Here is a 20,076-nt window from a genome sequence, read left to right as displayed (position 1 = left end):
GGCTAGCCGCTCCCGGTGTGTGACCAGAGGGCACCACAAGATCTGCCACTACCAGGTTCTCCTCAGAAAACCCTGGGTAGTGGTGCCGTCTGCGGTGTGGGTGGCGCAGGCCAGAGCGTAGCTATGAAGTCCCGAGACAAAGGAAGGAGAAAGTGGACACTTGTGTAGATGCCAAGGAACTTTATTTCCCAGACGGAACCAGCGATGGGTGTCAGAGGGGAAGGGCTTGGGGAGGCACTGATAAAGGGAGTGGGCGTGATAGGAGGGGACATAAGGTAACCAATAAATGAAGATCAGGGAAGGAGTGTGAGACACAGCTGGACCAAAGAGGATCACATAGGGGAGGGAAGAGGCTCTGGAGGGAAATCATACATTGAGTTAGGGATGATTGACACAGAAAATTCTTGAAATAAAGGGGGGTGGTTACAATGATAGACAGGGGAAGTGGGCCCCAGGAGGGAGGAAATAAACTTATAAGGGCATAAAGGGAAGGATCAAGGGATCAGTCATCTTGAGGGACAAGCCATTGGCAGGAAAACAAGGGGTAAACAACTTAGGGAGAAACCATAGTGAGGGGAGTAAATGGGGGGAACAGAGGACAAAACCATATCTTAAACTTAAAAAAGGGGTAACTTTACAACTGAACTTCTATAAATACTTTTAAAACACACGATGCCACACTCCATGGCAAATTAAACTTGTAGAAAGTTTTGATCAGATGTTTGATAAAAAATATTCAGCAAAACAAATATTTTACATTTTCTATTGGCATTATTTCATTTGATATTTTGCATCTATTGTTTCAATTGACAGGTGTTACTTTGCTATTAACATATATTTTGCAAACATATAGACATCTGATTTCAGGTGGCCTAGTGGCAAGGGAAACTTTACTTTCTTATGTTGGCATTTTCATTGATGGAAATTAATTTTGTCAGTAGAATAATGTCTATTCACAAACAGAATTTCTATACTCAATCATTTCAGTAAAAATTGAGGAAAAAATATGAAAATGGAGAACACAAATACTAGATGTGTTATAAAAGTTTTCCAAATTTCACAATCTGGAGTCTTTCACTCAGTTGTTATAAATGATCAAATCTGTAGCCAAATTTATAAAAAATTTAACAGAGATTTATTAGATCAAATAACAAAAAAAATAGAGAATTTCAAAATCCCACGACAGCCAAGACAGCGTCAGCCCCGGGTACAGCCACTGGGTGACCTTGGGTTCCTGCTGACAGAGTGACAGCGTTCCCCCTAAGGTTCACCCCGAGTGCTCTTTGCAGCCAGCTTACATACCATTTATTCTGCCTGAGGCAGAGATGACCACATATTTCTTTGTGTCTCCTTGCATGTAAAGTTGAATGCATACATGTGCAGGAACAGACAAAGACAGTGCCCAAGACCCAGACAAGTGTCTGAGTACCCAGGCAGAAGATATATTCACATGGAGTAGGTGATGCCGGGCTCCTTGAGTACCGTAGATTTAATCCGTCCAGGTGTATGGTCTTGTGAACTTCGAGACATTCCATTAATCATCTCCAGGAAGGTCCAGATGATATCTTCCAAACGCTGGTGCCAGAGAAAACCCCCTCTGATAGCTCCAGTCTGTCCTATTCAGATCTGGTATTGTCTCTTCGTTGTCCGGGAATCGTTTACAATGTGCATAATTCCCGTTCCCAGTCAGAGCAACTGCAAACCTAGCTCATGGCCCAGGGCTTCCCCATTCATACAGTAACAGGTTTGATATTATCTTAACGCCTTCTGGGAATTGGTTATAGTGTGAATAGAATGCTGTTCCCAGCCAGAATGGTTACAAACATAAGTTTGATTTTCTCCTAATATTTTATACATACATATATCTATTTCTACAGCATGAATTATCTCTATCATATATAACACAGCTGTTATGTTTTCTTACCAATCTTCCAGCAAAATAAGATATCCATGTTTTAATTAAGCAATAACTCATTGAGGAGCCTTTACTACCAATGTAAATTGCTTCTGGTTGCTGGCAGGATTAGAAGAGAAGTTACTTAAGTCACTGGAAGACAAGTTAGTTTTTGGATAAAAGGAAACTGTAAATGATGTATTGCTAAATTGCTTGCACTATAAACAGTGTTTCAGTCCAGAACTAGGCAACCATATTCTTGCACTTCATTTTGTTACTTCAGCATCAACCTCCTGTACGTCTGCATTGCATGGACAAAACCAAATTCCATATCTTTTCTATAAAATCCCCTCTCTGCTCCCATTCCAAGTTATGCTATCATTCTCGCTTTCATCTGAAACTGCGAGGAAAGTCTCATTTATTCATCTTCTATCCTTATGTTCATGTCTCTTGACTGTGGTCAAAAGGAACTGTTGTTAACATGATAATTTTGTGGTCTGTCAGATTGTCATCTTTATTTGAACAGCTACACTTAATTCTTCTTCTCTTCCCAATCAAATGGAAAAAATTATTCATTTTTAAAGTAATTATTATTTTTAAGTAGATAAATAGTGTATATTCTTTCTGTCTTAAGGAAAGTAGGCCATTAGTAAATTTTTCAATCAGTATGTGAAAGTTCTAAAGCAATGCCTATGCATTTTTCTCAGTCCTCACATAAATAAGTGGTAGAATTTGGTAACAGAGTAAAAAAAAAAAGGCTTGAATAGTCTGCTTAAACAGATACAGAGAATTCTGCTTGTGTTCCATACATCTAGATTTGAGATCTCAGAAGATTGCAAATATACCTTGAATATTTGTGAGCTGATAAAAATATACCAGGTAAAACACAGTGTAAGTACCAGGTTTATATTTATAATATTCTTTCTTGGAAACAGCAAATACTGAGTTGCTAAAAATACTAATTTTTGAAAAAAGGAATCTCTGTTGTCAACTTGTATTTCTTTATTTTAGAACTAAAATGCAAAATACAGGATGCCATATATTTACTTATACATTCATGTTAATTCTGTTCTTCCTTTTATGTGAATTAACTCCTGCAAATAGAAACAGAAGAAGAGGTCCCACTAGAAAGTACCCAAAACCAGGGTCATTTTGAAAAGAATAATAAGGTGAGTATTTCACAATATACACCTTGCAGTATTTTAACAGAAGCTAACCTAAGATTTATAACTCCCAAAAAATTAAATATTTTAATTTTTACAGTTAAATAACATATTTTCAAGATTTAAGATAAGCTTAGAGAGAACAGTGAATCATTAAGTACAAAATGATGGCATGTTACTGAAGCAGCTATGATGATCTGTTCTTAGAGGGAGTATAACTGAATTCAATAACTGAAGGACTAAGAATCACTCATTCCTTTGGAACATGACTATGCTATAAAGAGACAGACATTAATGCTAGGAATAAATTCTAAGTAATACATTTAGAAAACGCAAATATAATCTTGGCAAGGTCTGTGTACATTGCAGTTTGACCTTCTGCAGAGTTCAGGAACTGATTGTCTGCCTTGTCAAGATGAGCACACGGAAGGGTGGTATCACAAGCAGCAGAACTACCTCTTTCTTTCCCTAGACATCTTTCCCACCTGTCTATCTACTTGAAATCTCCCACTTTATTCATTTGATGGCAATGTGATGACGTCAGGCTAGAGATCTTTATCTACACATTTACTCTAGTTTCCTTGCCTGGGTGCCTTGATCTGTGTGTAGAGGTAAAGTCTCGTATCACACTAATTTACAGCTATCTGTTGGCTATTTAGGAGTTATCATGAGATTTTAGTGCCCTATGTAATCCTGGAAGAATATGATCGTTTTCCAAGAGCACTGACAAAGAGTATTTGTAGGCAGTTATACCTTCAGTATTCCACAAGGCTCCATCTTATCTTATTATAACATTCTTATCTTTTTATAACATTAATTTGTTAAAGGCCATTTGAGCAGACATTTTGATACTCTTGGGTGACAATGTTCAACTCTACATCATTATGTATCAGCTCTTTCCCCTCAGCATTTTCTAGCAAAGACTAGTGTTTGAAGACCTTATACATACAGGTAGTGAGTAAGTATTGTAGCAGCAAGCCCCTGAATGGGGAATAACGAGCATTGACTCCATGATTGCAGAAGGCTGATCAATTGCTTTATTACTATACTCTCCTATTAAGAAAAACCCATCGCCCTTGCCAGATAGTCCGATACACACTTGGTCAATGAATCCAAAAAACCATTACCAGAGTCCAGTTAAGAAACCACCCTTTGGTAAACAATCTCCATAACACATTCCATATGTGCACCACAACAGGGTCAGCAAGTGGAGATAAGAATTGTTTCTCATTTTGTCTGAGCTTTGCCACAGCTTCCCAGGAAAATCCTGGGAGAGAATTATGTATATATGTCTCTCTCTGTTCAGAGGATATGTGATTACCAAAAGTAAGTGAGTTGAATCATAGCAGAAATGGCACCGTCTTTACTGAGGAAGAATACACAGAAGTTATTTTTCGTGTTTGTTTATAGCTCTTGTCACATAGGAAAATTATTTGAAGATAGCTGTCACAGACAGGAAAATATGGTGGGAAAAGATGTTTTTTCCTTACTTTAGGGAAAAAATTGCTGAAGTTGTCAATGTCATGAATATCTAAGTTAAAAATTAAACGATACATGCAATTATATCATACATCCAATGATACATTGCAGATGATACATGCAAAATTCTGGAATATGTTATTAAAAACAATTATCTTCTTTTAGCATATGATTGTTCAGATCTGTTGTTCTGGACTCGTCATTAAAACAGAGTTAATTACAACCAATGCTTTGGCCATTTTTAAACAGTGAAGAGTGGCAAGGATTTACCTTTTTTCTATTCTGCACTCCCCTCACTCAGTGAGCAGGCTGGGAATGGGCAAGAGACTGGGAGGGGACACAGCTAGGATAGTTGATGCCAGCTGGCCAAAAGAATATTTAATACCTCATTAATATATCAGGTGTCACTGTTGAATAAAAAAATACACAGACTCACCAGAAGACTGACTGGCATAATGCACCATTTATTTTGGAGTGCTCCTTTTTATATACTGTTTCCAATCCAGGTGGACTTGATTGGTCATTCAGTTAATACATTTCACCTGATTGGCTAATTAACAAGACACCCTTTTTATGAATACTCTTTGAGAAAAACAAGAAAACAGAGACCAGGAAACAACACCTGCCAGGTTGTTTATAATAACAAGCTATCATTGTTTGTCTTCTACTCCCTAAAGTCTCCCAGGCCAATTGTGGGAAAACTTACCTAGTTTTCTCACTCTCTGACCAGGCTGTTACATCCACAGTCAGGCTCAGCAAAGAACACTAGAGTCAGAAGAAAGAAGGGGATGCTTTTGGTTTCTGGGGTGTCCATCACTCAAAGAGTGGCAATGAGCATTGGTCTGCTTGTGGGAGGTGATGAGGGATTGCTATTCTGTCACATCTGTTTTATCTTTATCTTCCCTTCACCTGTTAAATAATTTTTATCTTGATCCATCAAGTTTTCTTGCTTTTCTTCCTATTCCCTTACCTGTTTCAGTAGGCAAGAGAAGGAATGAGTGAGTAGCTGTGCAGGTGCATATCTTCTGGCTGAGGTTAAACCACCACATGAAGAAAAAATTTAGGAGTTTTTTGTGAAGTAAAAAAACCAGATCACATTACATTTCTGGAGTTGCTTTTAAAAGTTAGTCTTTCCTCTTTGCTTTAGTTTCAATCTACATTTCTGTCAGATTCTAGGGAAGAAAAAAAGAAAAATCCCTTATAGAAATTTGCAGGACAAAATTCATTTAAAGATATTTTACAAAAAAATAGTGTTTCTTTCAAAAAACAAAACAAATCACAGTTTCGTATTTCTGTTAGAAGAATTTTGGTAGAAAAACATAGCTAGTTGTCTACTATGTCTAATTCACTACTGACTTCAATGGGGATTTTTTTTACTTCACAACTGCTTTTTATTCTATCTGTATGCATATGCTTTAAAGTAGACAACTATTAAATATTTGACCCCGAATGTTTCTGGGGTGTGTCCTGCCTGGCTTCGTCTGGCCTCGCTGCTGGACCAAAGGCAGCAGCTATGGCGTTTTTCACCCCAGAGATGCCTTTGGCTGGCTGGGTGCTGCAGCTGGGCGCTCAGAACAAGTCCAGGCAAAATAGGAACTCAGTTTACCTTTGGTGGAAAAGGTTCAGACAGCAGTGAAGAGAAAAGGAGCAGGTTCTGCCGAGGAGCTTAGATCCAGAGTTTTATTGTAGCATGGTGGACTTCTGAATGTGGCAACAGCTCCAGACCGACAGACGACCTGGCTACATGGTCTCGTGTCCTTTTAAGCCCTGGGGACAGGGGGAGGGGAGGGACAGGTGAGGGCCAACCAGGTGGGAGCAGGGGAAGGCTCAGGGGATGTGGACGCTAGGACAAACCAATGAGCCCAGGCCTGGGGGGCATCATCACACGACACCTTGCTGGAAGGTTTAGATTAATGAGCAGCTTCCAGGCAGGAGGGCAAAGGGGGAGGGGGAAAGGTTGGCATACCTGAGGGGGATGGGGTAGGTGAGACAGGAAATGGTGACACACTGCAACAGAAAACAAAAAGATGATAGCATAAATAGGAAAAGTTGTTATTAAATTGAATGTTTCTATTTCATACTGAAACTATCAACTACAGTACATAATCCATGCCAATTTCATGTGTCTTATTGCTTATTTTACACTATCAGTTATAAGATTTCCTAATACTCACAAAACCACTCTTTTAACATTTGATAATAATCACATTTTACATAATCTACCAAGAATGTTTGTGTCAGCCATCATTCCACCGACTAATCACCTGCTTTTGTCCCACAAGGTACTGTGAAGACCAGGACAAAAAGGGGATCACTAATGAACATTATTTACTGTCTTTATTGAGTGTAGACTATGTTTGCAAAGTTAGAATGATGAAAAAAACATGTTTGTAAAATGGAAGGTAATGATATTTTCCTATTGAATACTAACACATTATGGAGATTGAAGTGATTTACTCTTCCATATGATATCTCATTGCCTGCAGATGCAGAACAAATGTATCCACTTTTCTGCTGAGAGAGATCTTTTGTCTTACAGGAACAATAGGTATCATCAATCATCAATTGGTATCATCCAAAATTCATTGTTTCCTGACTCATTTTCAGCAAGTTAATGCAGTATTCCAGAATTTTTATTTTGTTTGGGTTTTGTTTAATACAATACCTTTAGATATGTGTTATCTAATGCTTTATTTATAAAAATATCACAGTAGATATCTGCTATTATTGAAAAACCTCTAAGAAGTTTTCAGGGTGTCCTCAGATTGGTTGTGTACTTAGAGAATATTTGCTATTTTAAAGCTAATTTTTCCTCGTGCAACCTCCTTTGAATACAAAGGTTACTAGAACAAGGCTGATGCATTGATTTTGACATATCAGTTTTCTTTGGCAAAATTGAAAGTTGTACCCCACACTTAAATTTTTTAGGGGTATCCAGTTTTGTAACCCTGAATCGTGATGTAGCAAACATGAGGAAATAATGCAACTGGTCTCTTGCAAATATACTTGTAACACACTGCAAAGTTCCTGCTCCCTCTACCCCATTAACAGTACAGTATCACATTTTCAATTCATAGGGAACAAATTCAGAGATTCACAGTATCATTAGAGTGAAACCTGGAAGTGCAAAGAAAACTCCATTTGTGGGAACCAAAGAGAGCTTAGAGTCTCTACTTGCTCATGCTAAAAAGCAGGTTTAGTTATGAGTAGGAAAGGAAGGAAGGAAGCTTTGTAAATTAGTATAGGGAGGCTCCTCTAAATTTTCATTCCTTTTCAGCACCAATAATACTGGGAAAAAATTGTTCATTCTCAAAGACAATATATCTCAGGTTTCTCCTAACTTTCTGACAACACTCTGGTCTCTCTTTTCTTTTAATTATATGTAACAGAACTAGAATCTAGACTTTCTAGTACACTTTCTGGTGTACTAGAAAGTCTGGATTCTTCATAACCATAGCAGAAAATGGACTAATCTTATATACTTGAAGAAATTTGGAGGAAAAAAGGGATGAAATTTCAAAGCAGCTATAAATCCTGTTGTGCCAAATTTACTACCCCATGTATAGGCTCAAATTGGCAGCTGCGCAATGTAGAATGTGAGCCAATCATGCGGGTAGGAGTTTCCTAGAACACCATGTGAGTTCACAGTGGTTTGCAAAGCTGTGAGTCATGCAAGATAATTTAAAAAAAAAAGAAAAACAAAACCATGCAATATAATTTAAAAAGCAAACTTAAAACCCCACAGGTTCAACAAAAAGAAATACCTTTTATTATATATAAATACCATTTATTGAGAACAATAAATGGTATTTTCCTTCTATACTTCAGTAGTGAGGTATTTGGGCATTTAGAGGCTATTTTTTGCACCGTGCCTCAGTTTAGATATGGATTAATAAGGATGAAAGATTCAGAGATGTTAGAAGGTCAAGACAGTGTGATCTACAGGGGAAGCTTGAGCAGCTGCAGGAAAAGAAAAAAAAGGGGGATAAAATTTGTAAACACTTTTCTTAACAGGAAATTGAAAAACTGTTCTAACTATTCACAGCTGTTCTGTGAATAGCACATTTGCTGCAGGAAAGATTTAGGTTAAACACTGGGATAAATGGGTGAACAATGATGACAGTAAGGAACCAGAACAGATTTCCTGGTACTGTTGTAGTGTTTCCTTCACTGGAGGTCCTTAGGATTAAGTTAAACGAACCTTTGTTAGACATATTGAAGATGTGATTAACATGGCTTTAAGCACAGCATAAGCTCAGATGACATGTTACTCAAGGTGATTACACGGCTTTATGGTTCTTTGAAAAAATGACTAATTTGTAATGAAAAGCATTGCTTGGAATTAAAAATTGAAGGATTTTACAAAGAAACTTTCAGAACAAATAATCTTCACATCTTCATAATTATCCCTATTTTTTCCTTCAACCACATGATACACCGATTATCATTTCATGACTATTTTCCACCCTCTTAGGCATGGGATTTTTCTTTTCAGCATAAACAAAAGAAGGCAAAACTATTCAGTATGGCTGCATATTGGACCCTGAATTTGAAAAATATCCTGACAAACATATTCTTTCCTTCCCCATGGTGACTGTAGTACCACAAGGCAGATACTCCAGCTATTAAGTTTTCATTATTCAGTTTCCATTTGCACAGTTTAGGTATTGAGACTAACATGTACATTTTGAGTAGAGTATTCATATTCTAGAAACAAAAGGAACACTGGGTGTTCAGACCCATAGGATCCATCAGAAGGCTAAACAAGAATGATAATAAAAACTCATGACAGACTCAGAGAGTCTGACACAGCTGGCTGGGATTGGTCATTAAATTAAAACAATTCACATGCTGGGTGAACAATTCTCTAAATCACATTCCAAAGCAGCAAAACAGGGAGAAGCTAAAGCTTCCTAGAAGAAATCCTGGTGAAGGGATTTTTCAGAAAATATCACGGTGACACCTATTGACATTCTTCATTGTATAATGACATATAAGTATCTATGTCATTGTACCAGGAAGCATTTATGCAGTTCAGTTATTGTGAAAACAAAGACCTGAAATAATCCTTGAATTAACCATTGTATGTTTCATGTTCAGATCATGAAACACACAACGGTTAATTCAAACTTGCTGCTTGTTTCTGCAGAGAAGGAAAACCAAGAACACCATTGCCTTTCACAAAGATGGAGTGGTCCATGAAATTACAGAAAGGAGTCCTTGAGCCTTATGGAGCCTTGTGAAAGAGATATAAAATGTATTGATCTTGTCAGGGAAGTGTGATTTGACTGAAGGAAATATGAAAATGTTGTCCCCACTTTCCCCCTACATGGGGCTGAATTAATGTTTCCACTGATTTTCTTTTGGAAGTTCCTGGTAATAGCAAAATATTGATAGGGCTCAGAGGGACTATTTATTACCCCCATGTCTCAACATTCCCTCAAGATTTTTTGAAAGATTGAACATTATGCAGAGCTTATCTGTTCTACAAGATTAAAAAGATGGAAATGCATAGACAAAGAGTGTCACAAGTCTGTCCCCAGAAGGGCCAGGCTTTCTGTACTCCTCTTGCAACTATTCCATAGGTAATCCTCCACATGATATTCTTCCATAAATTTACTATTGAAAAAAATATTCTAGTCTAGGATAAGGTATGTCTGAGTCTCATTGGTTCCCAGACACTCCTTTAAGGAAACATGAATTATTTGACTGCCTACTCTTTTGCTAAGTACCTTATTATTGCAGGAATATGACTAAAATAATTGACAATAAAAGTATAAGGTGGAAATATTGGCAATTTTATGACACAGTGGGACATACATATCATTTTGGGATGTCTGTAAATTACAGCTAGAAAGTCAATTTCATTACGTACTAGAAATGTTTCAAATAATTTCATGGTAGCAATTAGGTAGCACTGCAAATTGCAGTGGTCAAATCATGCCATAGATGAGATGGCCAATCTGACATGAAACTTTCTGAGGAAAAAAATGATCAAGTTAATTCTGATACAAAACTGGAAATCAAAGAGCACTAGAAATTCCAGTTAATAGCAAAAACAATTAGTTCCACTGAGTATTGAATCTATGTCTCTGCAAGGTTTGTGTTATCACAGTCATGCCAACACCAAACACAGCCTTTCCATAATATTTCTTGTAACTTAAAATTGTCAAAGACTAAACTTAGTTCCATAAGATTAACAATTTCTTTATATTTCCTGGTTTAATTTGATCATAATAGGTATTACAAACTACAAATTACAAACTTTTTTAGAAGATTTCTTAAATTATGGTTTTAAAGTAACATTTTTCAACTGTAGAACTGGGTTAGACTTTGAGCTGTAACAAAATGGCATGCACATCGTGGTAGACAAAAGGCAAAAAAAGGAGGTGCACAAAAATGTGGTGCAAAATTACACAAGTTGTGGCAAAGAATGTGGGTTGATTGTTTTCGCAATTTCTTTATGTGCCACAAGATGGCAACATTTAATTTTTAATGGACAGAGACTGTCGGCTAAAGATCTACTTTTGTAGTCCATGGGTTTGGGAAAAGTGCTAAAAGGCAGAAGTTGGATGTTTTTTCCTAAGAAAATGCAAAAGCTCTCAAAATACAATCTATATTTACAAATCTATTGGGAAGAAAAATTTTAGTTAAATAAAATATTTGGAGAGCTCTGTATGTAAACTGATTCTCAAAATGTGAGCAGAGGAACCTGATGTTGAGATTTATCAGACTTATACTGATTCACTAACATGTACTGCCCTAGCAGATAAGTTACTAGATATGGCTAAACATTCAAAGGGAAATGTGGAGCAGAAAGGATCATCATAACATACTATTTTGCTCCACAGAAAGTCCATCACAGTTTTCAAAATGTGGTTTCAACTAAGGAGTTTGAATTTGGTTCCAGATTTTCTAAAGCTGTGTGTTTGGAACTCTAAACTTTGTATTAAAAAAAGTTTCTCTGGTTTATCTTAACCGTATTCTTCCTTCACAATTTCTTTAAATGGGTCTTTCTTAGGCTTTCAAAGACCAGGAGCAATAGATATAAAGGAAAGCTTTTGAAAATAACATCTGTCCCAAAGGCCATTTCTCTAAAGGGTATATTAAGAATCATGCAGGTATAAGCAGGAATCATGCTGTAAGCATGTAAGTAAGAAATAGCAAGAAAACTGTTAAAAGCTAAAGAAGAAGGAAGTAAATGCAAACAAAAAAAGTGAAAGAAGTCTTGGAGGAACAGAAACAGTTTCAATTGATTTAAATAATTGTATTGATATTTCAGAGTTTATCCAAACCTTGGGACTTGGGATTTCACTCTCATAACACCCAAATTGTACTTTCCAAACTGTTGCAAAACATGGCCAGGAACTGACCATCAATGGCAGGTCTTTATTCAGCCTACAAATATATAACAGAGAAACTATAATCTGTAACTGAGAAGTAAGATGCAGAATCATTACTCCAAGTCTAAAAGGGAATCCTCTAGAAATATCTTTATAAACTTCAAGGAGCATATTTTGGGGGATGGGAAGGATTGTTATTGCTAATAATGAAAGCAGACATCCGATGACTGTTTTCAGAACAGTCTATGCCATCTCATGAATATCCTTTAAAATTGCTAGAGCTTTTACAATGACATAATTTTGGGATGCTCTGCTTCTCTTCTCCTTATCTGTGTGGGACAGTGACTCTGGCTTTTTCTTTCTGTCAGCTGCACTAATGAAGACTGAGCATATCTCATATAATAGCCAGTATTTCTTTGGTGGAATAGAACTGAACGGCTCTCTTGGACTGTTACCAAATATCGGAGAGCTCTTAATTGTCTTACATCTTCTTAGACAAAACTAGGAATTACCAAGAATTGCGCCATGCTCCTTATAGATGTTTTCATTGTTTACAGGTATAATTTTTCATCATTATTATCATCATCATTGTAATTGTTGTGGTTATCAGTTATTGCTAAAATTATTGTATGCCTTTGTTTAATCTCAGGTTAAGCCTAAAACAGCATTAATGACTGCAAGCTGGCTCCAGTTTAAGAAACCTGTAGTTTTGAGCTCCAGCACCACCCCTTGCATTGAATATTACAGATTAAACACAGGAAAGACTTCAAATAATAGATATATCTGCTGCACAGTATCTCAGAAGAAGCCCTCAAAATCAGCATCCTGGATAAGAGGATAAAATAGCTCATGCTGCAAAAGGGGAATATTTATGGCTGATTCTTTGGATATCTACTGAGGAAAAAAAGGCTCAGCATGAGAAGCAGGAGAAAAGAACAAAACCTAGGAGATTGACAGAAGATTCAGAAGGTTTTTGATGCCAGTAACTAACATAACTGTGAAATTTTCAGATGAACTAATGGATACCTTCTATATTAAGACAATCTTATATACTAAATGTCTATACAGAATTACATTTTTTAACATTTGTAAGTGCCTGAGTATTCAGGCGCTTACAAATATCTCTGCATGAGTAAGCAAGTGTATCTGTTACAATTGTTTATATCTTTGCAAACATATAACTACAGCATTTCACCACTGGAATTTATGTTTCTTTCAGCAAGTGAAAAGGGATTCTTAGTGAGAATCAGAGCTAGAACAAGAGATGGAAATTGATGGCTGATGATGTCCTGGATTCATCTGGGAGAGAGTTAGTTTCTTCTTAGTAGCTGGTGTTTTAGATTCAGTATGACAATAATGTTAATTACATACTGATGTTTTGGCTGTGTTTAAGTAGTGCTAAGGACTTGTCAGTATCTCATTATCTGCCAGTGAGGAGCTAGCTGCACATGGAGCCAGGGAGAACAGCTAGGACAGGTGACCTGAACTGGCCAAAGGGATATTCCAGTCATAAAATGGCGTGCCCAGTATACAAAATGGGGGAGTTACCCAGAAGGGAGGCCATGTAAGGACTTGAAGAGGGCAGTTCCCTGTCTCAAAAGTCCACAGAAGGAACTTTGCATAAGATAAGCCACCAGAAGAAATTTACGATAAGGAATTTGCAAGAGGAAGGTGCTAATTCCAGGCCTGGCAGAGGTGAGGTCTGGTTAGCACATCCTGGTTAATGCATCCAGACAAATATTCCCACTCTGGCAAGCTGTGGGAAAGGAAGCAACTGCTCATATATATATATTAGCTCAAATTGTGGGAACAGCATGTACCACTACCCCATGGATTCCCATAACATGTACTGTATAAAGGTGGTACCCTCAGAAGAACAGCTCTGAGACCCCCAACACCAAAAACCCTGGGTGAAAAGGAACAAACAGCATGCAGCTGGACCCATGGGTGGTGATTATCTTTTGCTGATCTCACTCTCTCTTCCCTGCACCAGTTTTTTTTTTTTTATTTCCTCAATCTCTCTAACTCAAATTCACTGTTAATTAAGACTGCATTATTGACTTCAGCACATGGTCTCATTTTCTCCTTAATTCATGTAGAGGCATCTTTCACTAATCCTTTTTTAACACACTGATGGAGATTGAGAGATGGGCTGGACATCAGTGGGTGACATGCAATTGTATTGTGCATTGCTTGGTGTTTGTTTTTTCTGGTGGTTTTTTGTTTGTTTGGTTGGTTTTTAATTAGCATTACTCTTATATTTCACTTTATTTCAATTTTTAAACCCTTGTTATCTCAATTTTCCTCCCCATTCCACTGTGTGCTGCTTAGCTGCCAGCTGGGCTTAAACCACAACAGACATTTATACCTAATTTTTGAATGGAAAACACCTCCTTCAGCTGTGCATCTGTTCTGAAATAAATCAGTGTTAAAGATTGTGTAACTGGTTTTTCTGTTTAGAAATATTTTTCCTTGATCTTTAATGGTACAGCATTTTATGACTAGCATAAGATTTAGAATAAGTAGGATAATTTATAATACAAATAAAGACTATTTTTGACTAGTGGGTCAGAACAATTTATTGTTACTTAGATCATGTGGTGTTCCATACCACCAAATCTGCAATGAATATTGTGTTAGCTGGTTTATTTAACATGACAAGGACAACATAACAGTCAGTTTCAGTCCCAGTGGAAACAGGAAAGATAATAATACAACTTTTAATCATATCCTTGGCAGAATGCAATGCTTTTGTTCTGTATAGGTGAGTGAGAGTGAGAATTTGCTATTCTGTTGGATAAAAATTCTTGTTGGATTTTGTTCTTGTCCTTCTGAAGTTGGCAAAAGTATTTCCAATGTGTTTGGTAGAACAAGGATTGGGTCCACAGTAATACTGAAGTGTGACATACATAGTAATTTTGATGTACAGAGGCTGCTGCTTTGAATTACAGGATCACTCATGCAGTTGGGCTTGAAAATAGGACAGACACAACATTTACCTTTGGAGTCCATGCAATATTTTAGTTTAGGGATAATGTAATTATCATACTTTCCTGTCCCAGGATAACAGTCTTCTGAGCTGTTGGATGAAAGCCATGAAAGACAAACAGTTAATGAATATAAACACTGAGATGCAAATGTTTCCAAAGAGTGGACACTTGTCCTTGGGATATAATTTCATTTCAATTGTTTCTGTCAGAGAAGGTAGTTAGAAAATGAAATCAATCATTGAACATAGCTACATCACAGTGACAATTTTTTACTGCTAACCAAACTATGCCTACAGGAAGGAAGTACCTCCATGTACTATTTGCTGCAAAGAGAGGCTTTTCTGCTTAAAATAGCAGTAAAAGGTTCTGACACTTGACCTGAAGATAGCCTGAATGCTACCTTTCTGTGTCACAGATGTAATTTTTCTAGTGTTATCAGCTCCGATCTACAGCTTTGCAGCATAGCTGCACACAGGTTCTTCCCATCTGCTTTAACTATTTAAAATTATTCACATGGATCTGCTTTATTATTTATGGAGGACTAATGCTTAAGTGGCTTCAACATAAACATGGACCCAATTGCGTTACAGATACATCCTATTAAGATTCCAGAGCCTGTTCTCTACGGAATTCAACAGTTTGCTAAATATTTGTGTGTTTCCATATGATTTATAGCTGTTTGTATTGCAATATCTCTACTGAAACCAATATCTTCATTTTATTCATAGATAAGCCTGGTATTCAAGAATCTGGGCATTAGCTATAGATAATATTACTAATTGTCTTGTTTGGATTATTAAGTTTTATAACTGCCATAAGAGATAGCTCTTTATAGGCATACAAAGAACTGGGATAAAGAAGACAGAAGTAGTTTGGTCTGCTGATCTGTTCCTACCAATCAAATTATTCTCCTAAAGTATATGAATTAAAAAAATGGGTATCTACCTCTCATAGGCTTTCTACAAAAATCACTGAATCGTCATATTTTCTTTAAATGTCAGTGACAATAGCTTTTTGGCATTAAACAATCCTTTAAAAGGACTTAAACAGAAAGACTTTAATATGGTTGTAAGGGAAACACACGCTGCCTCACTAGGAAAAATCTGAGAAGAGGGTTTGCACGAATGTGGAACAATCTCCCTATGGAAATGATCTTGCATTATTTACTTCATATGATCTCTGATAAAAATATCTGTGTGAAACTAGCTTTTTGGAAAATGTGCTTGCCATTTAGTTATTAATTCAGTGTGAGTTCTGCATTCTGTGGTGGGCCTAGGTTCACATCTTTAGTATATAAGACATACCTATCACAATTTTAATGGTAAACAGTAAATCATAGAAACTGAAAATGGGACTTTCCTGGTTTTTACTCATTTGCATTGTATTAACTGTTCCTACTGCCAGAAATTCATGTGTAACATGAGCAAAGCTTCATTTTTAAATTTTTACTTCAAATAAACTTATGCTTATTAATGCATGTCATTCAATTTGAAAGTACTGAAACCGTTTCTAATAGCTTTCAAAATAACTTTGCAGTCTTCTTCTTTTAGAAGTCTTATAAATTTAGAAAATTTCAGTATTTGGAGGGAAAAAACAAAATAAATGGAGGTAATATTTTCTGTTCTTATTGATGATAACCTTAAAAGACACAAACAAGATTTCCAGAAATCCACTAGCCTTGATTTTTCACTTGGACTCTGACCTCTTCCATCATACTGACAGTACAAAAACCCTTTAAAATTTAAATAACCCACTGGCTGAAGAAGTTCTTGATGTAAATGAAAATTGGGTTCAGTTAGTAGAAAGAACGCTGAGGAAAATTAATCCTGTAGTGAAGAAATTAAAATGCATTCTCCTGAAATAAATGCTAATTACATAGTGGAGAGAAAGTTCAAATGAGACCCTGAATCTCAATGCACAGAGAGTCAAACACAAACACGGGAAACCTATTGCTGCACATGTAACTCTAAAACAGATGAGGACTTCCCTGGTTCCTGCCCACATCTATTGATTTTACAGCTGCAGACTTTTTTGTTGTTGTTTTTTGTATTATTTTTTGTTTGTTGTGGGTTTTTTGTTTGTTTGTTTGTTTTGGGGGGAGGGGGGGTTGGGGTGTTTTTTTGTTGTTGTTGTTTTTGGGGTTTTTTTGTTCCATACTTTATACAGTGATTTTTCATTTCACAGAAGATCAAAATCTTTTTCTAAATTAAGTCTGGAAGAACTTGAACTGCCATCCTAAGAGTATTCAACTCATTGAGGCATTGAATGCATTCCTGACTGTGCTGCTCATGTAACTGTAGCATACCAGACAAACTAACCAAGGAAACTCATAGTAAATTCAAGATGACTTCTTTTTCTTTCTATGGAAAGTCAGACCATAAAGCAAGAAGCAAGTGTTATTATTTGTCTCTGTATTTACTGACTTTTGGATTAAAAATGCAGTTCAGGATTAAGAAGAATGTATCATGAACTTTGTCGAGAGACTAAAGATTAATCAGCAAGTGTCCAAGAAAGATCCGTGTGAAAACAAGCACAAATTTCAGGAATTTCTTGGGAAACTATTATAGTCAGGCAAATGACTTTATTTGTTGCAAATAAAGTCAGCTGTCTTACATCTGAATTTGAATTGTCCTTTTCACTTTAGCTGATATGTTTCAAATATTAGAAGGAAGTAATATTAGGCAGTAATTAAATATTATCAATAACTGCTGGAGAAACTAGGAATACTACAAAACTCAGTAATCTTGACATAAGTCAAAACAATCAGTATTTATTACCATGCTTGGTTTGTTTTGGCTTAGTTTTTTTTCTAAGAGCATGAAAATATAACATCAACATCTATAAAGTCCCTGGAAACAGAGAGAAAAGCCTTGCTGAACTATGGTTTGGCAAGTCTTGGCTTTTCAGATAAGTGAAAATTGTTAATGGAAGTTTGATTTCTGCTATGTGATTTAGCTGCTTATATTCAAATGCACATGTGGTTGACGGGAGGTTTATCTAGAGTCATAGCACAGACATTCAGAATGGATTATTTAGGAAAAAATGCAAACCATTTAAAAAAGTAAATGTAAAATATCTTCCTAACAATAGCATTTGGTATTTCTGGAAAAGCCTTGGACTCTGCTCTCTGCTTGTGAAAAGAAATTATAGAAAGAATTCTTCTGGAGGCTTATGGTATGCTTTTCCAACAGGCAACAAATTTTATTTCTAATTTGTTTTTATCATCTCCTTGGTGAAGTTAAGTATGTGATAAGCTACACATTATTTGCCAGGAGTTACATAAATCATCCTTGCAGTTGAAAATGAAATTTGGCTGTATGAAAATAGTAATTTAGTAAAATAAGACCTGTAATAAAAAGAGTGTTTCAGTATTACAATTTCTTATCTTATAGAAATACTACCTTTACATACACTTGTAACAGAAAGATTACTTAAGGTTAATAAGCACTTTAAAGAAAAATATCACCTTAATCACCAGAAACTTCCCTGATCAGACAGGTACTTTAAAAAGTAATGCAACATAATATGAAATATGGTTTATATGGTGTTTTGAGGGAGCTTGTAAATCCCTACTGCCAGACCTGGCTGACACTAAAAAACTGGAACTCTCACCCAGGAAAGGAGAGACCAGACAAACTGAGTTCTTTAACTGAGCAACCAGGTGTCAGTGGTGAACTTGAAAATAAAGCTCTGTGCTATGCAATACATTTGTTGATATGATACTGAAATCCACATTTGTGTAAGAACACACCCATGTGATTCTATATCTTTATTGTGAACTCTATGATACTTACTGAACTGGGAAGAAAACCTCTCTCAGTAATTCAGGAATGAGAATATTGTATTTCACTCCCAATTTGATTCAAGCAGACTACAAATGAAGTCAGTTATAAAACTGTAATTGTCCTGTCAGTGACAGATGAAAGTAGCGATCTTAGTATTTGTCCTTTCAAGTTCATTACAGAAGATTTAACACAGTGAATGACAGCATACTCATTAAGAAACAGCGGAGTTTGGCAGATTTAATCCAAATGAGAAGAGTTTGCAGCCATTACGATTTTTGTAGAAAGTGCAGCAACCCGAATCCCCAGAGAAACCTTATATTGAGATTTGCTCTCTCTGCTGGGTTATTAACAAATGTATGAGGCTGGTGCAAATGAGTCATGCGAGCTGCAGTAGATTTCTTTTTTCTTAAATGTCTCATTACAGTATGTGTCAATATGGCAATGTTGCAACTGCTAGGCAATAGAGACATAAGCAGACAGTAACATCTGAATTTCAGCAGTAACTTTTACATCTCTAAAGGTTAATCAGTATTTTCCACACAGAAATTAAACAGAAACTGAAAAACATGTTTTATTGCAATGTAAAATGTTTCATTATGTAAAACTCAATATCCAGAAGATGATTGTTCAAACAGAACCATGTCCATTTTTTAGTGACTCCAGGATGAATATTAAAAAAAATATGTTGTGATTGCCCACAAAACATTCACTTTACTCAAACTGAACTTTCTTTGAGATGTCTGCATTTTCAGAAAGGATGGCATTTTGTTCACACAATTTATAAATCATTAAATAATCTTCTCAACATCAAATAAAACTGAAACACTACTCTTTCAAAGAATGGTTTTAGCATCCTCTGAGAAGTGGACATATGTAGAAAATATATGGAATGAAACATATAACACTTACCTCTATCAGGAAGGTTAAGCCACAGAATTTTCTTAAAATGTCAATGTCATGCAAAACAGTCATAGAGAGTCTCCTGCACTGAGGAACACTACATGATACTATACATCAAGAGCTTTTTTTTTTATCTAGGGATAGATTAGACTATGACTAACTTTACAAATATCAAGAGGAAAAAATAATTTTGTTATGCTGGCTGGAACAGTATACCACATATATTTAATATATTTTCTTAATCCTCTTAAGAACCATGAGAATCACAAGGGATCAAGACATGACTCTCTCCAATTCTTATTTATATATACATAGCTCCATTTTACAGATTTTTCTGATAGAGCATATTAGGATAAATTTAAACATAAAACATTAGTTAGCAGTTTTTGTGAAGCATGACAGTACTGCAGAAATAATCAAAATCTGGAAATTACAGAAAATCCTATATTCTAAAAATTTACTTGTCAGTTCAAAAAATATGAAAGCACTGGAGCTATAACTAAAAACATGAGAATTCAAATG

General features: G+C 36.1%; 1 long non-coding RNA gene across 1 annotated transcript; it reads right to left on the bottom strand.

Moving 5' to 3' along the window:
* Positions 1-2,641: 2,641 nt before the first annotated feature.
* LOC139600437 (uncharacterized) lies at positions 2,642-19,658 on the bottom strand. Its single transcript, XR_011682536.1, has 3 exons — positions 19,564-19,658; positions 14,879-14,958; positions 2,642-6,543 (listed from the first exon to the last, which is right to left on the bottom strand). It is a non-coding gene; the product is annotated as an uncharacterized lncRNA (long non-coding RNA).
* Between the last annotated feature and the right edge of the window lie 418 nt (positions 19,659-20,076).

This window comes from Agelaius tricolor, unplaced genomic scaffold, assembly GCF_023055355.1.
Source record: "Agelaius tricolor isolate 1412-34295 unplaced genomic scaffold, bAgeTri1.0.p SCAF_27, whole genome shotgun sequence".
Taxonomy (NCBI): domain Eukaryota; kingdom Metazoa; phylum Chordata; class Aves; order Passeriformes; family Icteridae; genus Agelaius; species Agelaius tricolor.
The sequence above is the reverse complement of the archived record's forward strand: the minus strand, read 5'-3'. Positions and strand labels throughout refer to the sequence as shown.